This window comes from Podarcis gaigeae (assembly GCF_964106915.1).
Source record: "Podarcis gaigeae genome assembly, chromosome: 4".
NCBI classification, from domain to species: Eukaryota; Metazoa; Chordata; class Lepidosauria; order Squamata; family Lacertidae; genus Podarcis; species Podarcis gaigeae.
This window is the reverse complement of record NC_139677.1, coordinates 36,150,552-36,159,461: the sequence shown is the minus strand read 5'-3', so window position 1 is coordinate 36,159,461 and position 8,910 is coordinate 36,150,552.

The following is an 8,910-nucleotide window of genomic DNA, read 5'->3' as shown; positions in this document are numbered from 1 at the left end:
ATGATATTTTAGGTATCGTGGTCTCAAGATATATAGGGCTTATACACAAGAAGCTTAAGCTTAATTCATTAGGTCCTCTGTTGTTAGCTTAGCCCTTTCATCTAACCTATAAAAGTGTAGCCTTTTAATCTAAACGGGGGTGGGGGATTAAAGCAGGTGTTTTCTAAAAGACGTAGCTTGAAAAAAACAGTTTATTTCACATTTGGGCTGGTGACAAAACTATGTTATTAACGTCTTTCTGTGCAAAAAGCTCACTTTCTAATAGATTTAAACTAAAATATGTTAAAATAGGAGTAGACACAAGGCCTCTGATTCACACTAGCATTATTCATTGTTGAAATTACTGCACAGGAAAACAAGCTTTTTTAAACGAAGAAAGGAAAAGGGCTGAATTATTTATGCACCTCTCCGGTCCTGATTCGTCAGGTCTCTGCTAGAAATCATTCTTAGTCCATTTTCTATGGCTGCCACTCTGAAATGGCAGGAAGCGAAAGGAAAGATTCATATATGAATGTATCCCACTCAATATTTTATCACTTGATGACTTCTCACTTGATGACATGACACTAGAACCTATTTCCAGCTACTTTGCACTTGAAAAACCAGAGATTAAATAGTCTGGGTCTGATACTTTACAGACCCAAATGGCCCAATTAGTCTAACAAGCAACTCTGGGCTGAAGTGCAGATCCAAAATTTAATAATTGTGGAGTGGAGTGTAAATATATGTTTACTTGGAAGCAAGTGTCACTGTGCTCATTGGGGCTTACTCTCTAGCAACGGCTGCAGCTTTAAGCACTTTTAACCCTGGCCTATTATGGTTATTGCTTTGTTCCAGAGACATTTTTCTCCTCAAAATTTCAAATCTGATGCTAGGGTCTCTAGCCTTCTTTATCATCAATTTTTGTTTTAATTATCCTTAGGTGTAAACAAACAAGATATAAATGCTCATTATCAGCACAATGGAAACAATAATCTGGACAATAGACAATATATTATCTACATATATAATAAAAAAATTGCCACACTGAAATTGCCATCCATTAGAGGCCACATTTTGAAAATACATTAAGGAACAAATTATCTGGAAAGGCGGGAGGGGGGAGGATTAATTACCACTCCACATCTCAGAGAGTGTTTTTCCATTAGCCACAATTAGTACACTAAGGCTAAATTAAAATTATGCCCCATTTTGCACTTATTGCAAAGAAGCATTAAAGAAAGAAAAGAACAAGAGCAAAGGGATGAAGAGGAAAAAAACAAACCCTAAGCAGAGTAATTAATATATTGGCATTTCTGAATCACCTCAGAGCTAATCAGTCATTGAGTCTTTTTAATTGTGTTTATTTAACTAATTCATGTTAGGTGAGAATCCCAGGACAATGTGTTGACTTTGCTGAAGCCATTGGGAGAAAACCTGGTAACAAAAGAGCTTCGGGTTTTCCCTGGCTGGAAATAAAAAATATTGGCGATCATTTCTCACTAGCAATATTGAGATGCAACCTACAACAAAGTCGGCAGAAGATGTGTCCAGAGTCAAGGAATTTTGTCACTGACAACATAAATAATAGTTCAGTCCACCTGGAGCGAAAGGCAAGGTTTAATTTTAAGCTCAGAGCCAATCTCCACTTGACTAGCAATGGGTCTAGCCATACTCTGAATCCAGTTCACAAAGGGTTAATGTTCAGTGCTCGCAGCAGTGTACGGAGGAGGAAAGTGTCTCCTACAACATGGGTGGTCATTGTTAAACTAGTCAGCAGTAAAACATACATGATCTTCAGCTCATCCTGGGTAGGTCTTGTTCCATGAATCAGTTGCTCAAAGTCACCACCTCCCCACAGCCCTCTTCTCCAGGGCTTTTTCTAACCAATCAGAGACTGTGCCTGCATGAAGCCTGTTGCTGCTCCGCCCATTTCAGCCCTCTTCCGGATCTGGGAGACAGGGTGAGGGAGCTTGCCACAGCAAGAGTGGAAGACACCCAGGCCTCTTCATCAGCCTAACATCTCTGCTCCATGGCCTCCCTCCTCCCGCTTGCCTGTTTCAGCTTCTGCCTCTGATTCTGCATTCTTCTCTGCCACAGACTCTTCCAGCTCACTAAGCGCTGTTACCTCTTCAGCTTCCCACACCTCCTGTTCCCAGTCTTCTCCCTCTTGTCCCTGTGACCAGTCATCGTTGTCCCACCACCACTCCCTGGGCTCTGAGCCTTCTTCCAGCTGGTACCTCCCTCTACTCCTCTGTATCCAGCCAGTCCATGGCAGGGATGTTATTGGACTCCAACTCTCATCAGTCCCAGCCACCATGGCCAATGGTCAAGAACAGGGGTCAGCAAACTTTTCAGCGGGGGGCCGGTTCACTGTCCCCCAGACCTTGTGGGGGCTGGACTATATTTTGGAGAGAAAAATACGAACGAATTCCTATGGCCCACAAATAACCCAGAGATGCATTTTAAATAAAAGCACACATTCTACTCATGTAAAAACACGATGATTCCTGGACTGACTGCGGGCCGGATTTAGAAGGCGATTGGGCCGGATCCGGCCCCCGGGCCTTAGGTTCCCTACTCATGGTCAAGAATGAAGGGAGGTGTAATCAGCAGCAACAGGAGAGCCACAGTTTCCCCATCCTTGTCTTACAGGTATAGCTTAACACTCCTCTTTATTTCAAATCCACTAACTATTCCTCTTCTAGTTTTGGCCAGGGAAAGGACAACCTTCTTTCATCTCTCACCAGCTTTTAGATATGACAATGGTAGCCTCTTGGACCAGTTCTGTGAGTTGGAAGTGAGAGGTATAGTGTTGCAGTGGTTTGGCTCCTTCCTAATTAGCAAAAAAGTCTGAAAATTTCTGCACCCCATATTATGTTACTCTTTTTAAAGAAGAAGTTTTTGTAAGGCACTTTGTGAAGGTTTCAGCCTTGGAAAGCAGGATAAAATATCTAGATAAATAAATATTATACAAAACACCTGTGTGATCAAAGGTAGCATATGTTATTTCTCATTTGCAAGTCAACACAGCCATAGGAACAATCCTAATGCTTTTTGTGCCAGCATATAAATGTATTGGGTGTGTCATTCCAACAGCTACATCAAAGACAATGAATACCAGACTATAACATTGCACCAGTGTTGTAGGGAGTAGCATAGGTGCAAATATTTAAAGGTGGAATGCTAAATAAAAAATGCATTTCACTGTCTCCCATATTTACTGTGCAGACTTCTCACTAGAGCAGAGATTCTTACAAGTTTGACTTAGGGGCACACTCCACAGTCACAAACATGTTGCATGTATTTTGACTACAAGGTCCCAGAACAAGAGACAAAGATTCTTCTTTCAACTTCGGAACAGAATAGTCCAATTAATATTGCCTCTGCATCCTGTCTTCTTCCCTCCCCGCCATCATTCAGGGATTTCTGGGCAACAGTTGTTCTTCAGGATCTCCCTCCCAGGTCATTTGTAGTTTACACAACAAACAAGGATATTCATGGATCATCTGGGATGATGTCTCTGCCAAGATGTTTGTGGTGGGGGGTGGCGCACAGTGTGATGGATTCTTTCAAGATGGCGGCTTAATTTTTCAAGGCCGTTCTGTTTTGGAATCACTGTAACAAATAAAGAAAAAAAGAAACAAAACCAGATTTTTCCATTCTAAGTACACACACACACATATATACATATGAGATTAAAAATGGTGAGGCCCCTAGGGAGTGAATTTTTGATTTGAAGGTTAAGCCAATATTAGTGAAATAAAATAAAATAAAGTCAAGTGAATCAAATGGCCCAGAGCATCACTACCACAGTCAATTCCAAGGCTGTTTTGGTTACAAAATGAGCAACCGACTAATTGTGTAAATGCTGTTAATTAGCTGTGCAGAGCCCCTAACCGGGCTTTCCCCTGTAACTAATAAGAAATCAATTAGCTAATGAAGTGGCCATTAAATGCTATGCTAATCTTTGCTGGGGTATTTTTAATGTTTCTCCTTTTTTCCCTTTTCTTTATGATCCTTCCTAATTGCCACTGCCATACGGAGCTCACAGCTTTCAGCATGTCTAATGAAACATCATTATATCATAACTGGCATTCTTGGAAGAGTTAGTGGCAAATCTGCTTCCCAATTATTTTTAATTGCCAGACATACTCATAACTGGGCCTTTTACCAATCGGTTCAGAGCCATGCACTGTCATGTAATATACACAAAGATAGTGTTTGCCTTCCCGTGAATATAAAGGCTGGCTGTACTATTGGCCACAGCCAAGAATGTGTATTGCAAGCAACCCAAACAAGAAACAGAAGCAATTGCCTTTTCACTGCTTTTGATTGGAGGCTGCAGAGACTAGACACATTGCCTTCACACTGTAGAAAGAGCCAGACAAATCTCAGCCTGCAAATGTCACTACATAGCACCAGCTATTCTAAACAGCAACCTTTTGCAAATGAGCGATGTTAACTTTTGCATATGGGTGCTGGCGGGGGGGGGGGGGGGGGAGAGAATTCAGCATCCTGGCAAAACTGTGGGCTTCATTCTCAGAAAATGGTCTGTCTCAAGCATCTCAGCCCCTTTACCTTTTCCTTTGCTTTCCTCTCTTCCCAAAAGCCCATCAAACCCTACCCCTATTCTTGATTCTTGCATGTGCTTTTGTGTCTGGGTGTGTCTGTTTCTTAAGGGCATTTAGCTATTTTGTGTATGTCTTCCCTAAACTCAAGCAATTCTCATTTAGACGTCAGAGCCATTGACTCTAGCGGGGGGGGGGGCCTTATTCCCCCCCCAAAAAAAAAACGGGTATCAGTTTGCAGCCCCAGGCTTAGGCAATGTTAGAGTTGAACTGGGGGAAGAACTGGATTCAGGTTTTCTTACTCAGTTATTCTCACTTGATCCTAGTTTCCCCATGTGTAAAAGGGGGGAATAATCAAGATGAACCTCACATTTCTTTGCATGCTCAGAAGTGTAAAATGTTAGATACATCATATCTTTTTTTCCTCTTATATCTGCATTAATTTTAAAGAGATGCATCATTTATGCATAATTGCATAGTTTCCCATGATTACCCCTCTATAACTGAAGCTCAGTATGAATGAAGAAATAGAGGCAACATGGAACCCTGTGATTATGAAATGCTATAAAATACACCCATAGCTAATATCCACCTTTCGACTGACTAATACTATCTGATAATGAAATCACATATAATCTAAATGAAGTACTGTAAATATACTTGTGCTGAAGTAGATCCAGTCATGGCAGGATTAAAGTTGGTGTGTCTCCCCCCCGCCCCCACCCGCCACCCACAATGTCTCTTTCTATTCAGTAGAATAGTACACAGGACATCTGTGCACAACATACGTGTGTGTGCTCTTTTAAAGAATGTTTTCAAAAGAGCTTCTGTTTTGGACGAAATGCAAATTGAATTGGTTAATTCTGCACCCCTGTTTTCAGCAAATCTGCCACCAGCAGCTGCCACTGTTTCAGATGTCAGGAGGATGCAGATACGCTGTGACATTTTGTTCATTAAATAAACAAACCAGGTTCATGGTAACCACATTAGGTAGAAAGCCCCATCAATTCTCGTACATTTTGTTCATGCAATGGGACGTGACAATGGTTCCTTAGCTTCGTAAGCGCTGTATTGAAGAACAAAAGGGAAGAGGGGAGGAAACATACACTATGTGGCAACTGCGACAATGCTTAGCATACAATCCGGGAAGCTGATTTGGATTAATGAGACGTATAACTTTTTTGCCCAAGGCTACTTATAATAAATATGGCTACAAATGTGGCTACTAGGAGGAAGCAGCCATTGTCTTTCATCCCACACATCCCCAAGACTTTTATCTTGTTTATCTGGCTGGACTGAGGTTATGTCCAGTTCTGTAGAATGATAATTTACAGAAGAAGTATATTCATACTTTAAAAAAACAACAACAATGCAGTATTCATTAGCCTGCTAATGTTGTAACTAAGTTACAGGGTGAGACTTAAAAATCAGAAAAAAAATGTTTGCTTTTTCTACAACCTAGAAAAATTGCATATACGAGTCGTCCAAAATTCCGTAGGCACAATCCACATTGTATTGAAGTTAATGGCAAATATCCTATTGACTTTGATGGAACTGGGTGGCACCCACAATCCCTAAATTATTATTACAGCATTAATGACCCCATGCAAAATATGTTCACTCAGAAGCATAGGATTCGTCCTAGGGGACTTACTGCCAAGTAAAAATGCTTAGGACTGTGATCTTTTGCTACAATGCTATGCATTACTACTCAGAAATCAGCCTCAAGGAATCCAGTGTGATTTACATTCAAGTTCATACACACTGGAATGGGTTGTTAAGATTGTGATTCTAAAAAAAACTTTAAGTGAAATCTATAAAAGTTGTTCCAGCTGGTGAAGATTAAAGGGACAAAATGCTTCACAACCTTGGCTATATCTCTGCAGAGTGAGCTGTTGCTATATTCCCATTTTACAGACTAGTATTCCAAGGTCAGTGACCTGATGGCAGAAGTGGATTTTGAACTCCTCCAGGTTCAGCGACAAGTCTCCTCCTCCTTGGAAGCTGCTGTGTTGAGGAGCAATGCATCTGGAACATTGACTTTGCTTTTTAATCAAACTCAACCCATTCAGCCCATTTTTAATTTTATACCAAATGCCACTGCTACATGGATGTTTAGAAATCAAGTTGTGGAGGGGTCATGGGTCAGTGGCAGAGCACATATGACAAAGAAGGCCCAAGGTTCATCCCAATAGGACTGGGAATGTCCTCTGCCGAAAACCCTGGAGAACTGCTGTTGGTCAGTGTTGACAACACTGAGCTAGATAGACCAATGGTCTGATTTGGTACATGGCAACTTCCTGTGTTTCTATGTAAATGCCAGATGGCACTACAAGGGAGACTTTATTCTCTACTGATCATTTTTTGGGAGAGAGAGAGATGGCCCATTGTGAACAAACTATTGAACATCTGCTCAGCTTGACTCGGATACCTTGAAGGTTAAGCAGGAGCAATTTTCTAATCCATTGGCTGCGTACTGTTGGTTATATGAATGCAGTGGCGTAGCGTGGGTTGTCAGCACCCGGGGCAAGGCAAGTAATTTGCGCTCCCTAACCCGTGGATTTTAGCACTCGAGTCTCTTCCACTAGTACGAGTGCGCCCCCCAGATGTTGCGCTCGGTTCGGCCAGCCCCCCCTGCACCCCCCACGCTATGCCACTGTATGAATGGCTACCTGAAGGCATGTCCAGAAGAGCTCTAAGTTCAGAGGTCAGTGGCATTGTTTTTAGTTCTTCCAATCCCATTCTCAGGCCTCTTGTGCATTCCAGTGGCATGGGCATAGCCAGGATTTTTGTTAGCCAAAGTTGTTGAGCTTTTGTTGAGAGGGAGGGCTTTTCAATAATATTTGTGGATCCCCTGTGCGCCCCCTGGCTACACCCATGGGTACAGGAGGTGGGAGGAAATGAAGCAACAGGCAGCCTTTCGTGTGAACAACTCCAAATCCTTACCTAGTTTGGAGTGAGGCATCACTTATTTTTATTTTGGGACTGCTCTTTTGTGCAAGCATGGTAGTTCACAAAAAGTATACATGCACATGTAAATATCTACCCATGGATCTCAGCTTTCCTGGCTTGGAGGAACACACACACACACACACACACACACACACACACACACACACGGCTACTGTTTTGTGCAAATCTGGCAGACTGAGAAACTTGTATAAAAAAAAGAAATTAAAGGTGTGTGCTTACAGGTAAACAGATACCAGTGTCAAGTGGGAACAGCTTAATGGCTCCTCTGCTTACTATAGAAATCCGGAGTCAACAAAATTCATCTCTTCCAGGTTCCACTTGGGAATAGGTGAGGTTGCTTTCTGGGGGATTTTTCCCCCCACGGACATGCACATTTATAACTGGTTGATTGTAGCATCAACTGAAGACTTGCATAGGTCACATGCAAGTGAATGATCACTGACAAAAAAAATCACATTGTTTGGCATTAAACCCAATGCAGACAGTTTGAACATTCAAGTGAGAGCAGTTTGTCTGAATAAGCCTTGCTTCCTGCATTCACATCCAGGTGGTGCTACCATATACCATGGCAGTGGAGCTGCAGAAGCTCCTGTCCACCACACTGATAGTCTCAAGTGAGAACCAATCCCTTGGCATGACAGAGTCCATGACCTCACAGAGGAATGGCTTGTTTTCCAAGGACCTTCTGGCGGTTTCCTCACTGCAAGAACTGAAGTTTCAGGGAATGAGGCAGAGGGCCTTCTCAGGAGTGGTGAGATCCGCCCTGTGGATCACCCTCAGATGTCCTGTGGAACACCATCAGATATTAAGGAAATAAACAACTATCTGAAGACAGCCCTGTATAGGGAAGTCATTAATGTTTGATATTTAATTGTGTTTTTGATGTTTTGTCGAGAGACAACATTATTAGCGAAGTACTCCAAGTGAAAATCTATTTTTTAAGAAGAAAAGAAGTCAAACTATCAATGATTAAATATGGGGGTTCTTGCTAGAGAGTAGGATCACAAACTGTAAAATACACCTATTGAAAGAAAAATTAAGGTATTTTATTTCAGCCCAGCCAACAGAGGTCTTAGAAATAATACACAAAATCATAGGCATTACCACAGAACACTAGTTCTTGGAATAATGTATAGCTTTCTTTAGCTGCATTCAGCCAGCTAATTGGGATTAAATATTGCTGAAGAGCTCAGTCTAAAAGAGTCTAATATGTAACCTTGGGCTGCTGAGAGAAATGAGTTCTGATCCCCTATAAATACCATGGAATAGGATTATATCTTGCCATAATCTTACAGCACCATGTTATAATTTATGGAGCAGAAAATAAAACCTCCAGGGAGGGCCCTAAATCCACACCACCTGTCCTTTTGCTAATATTCCAGTGAGG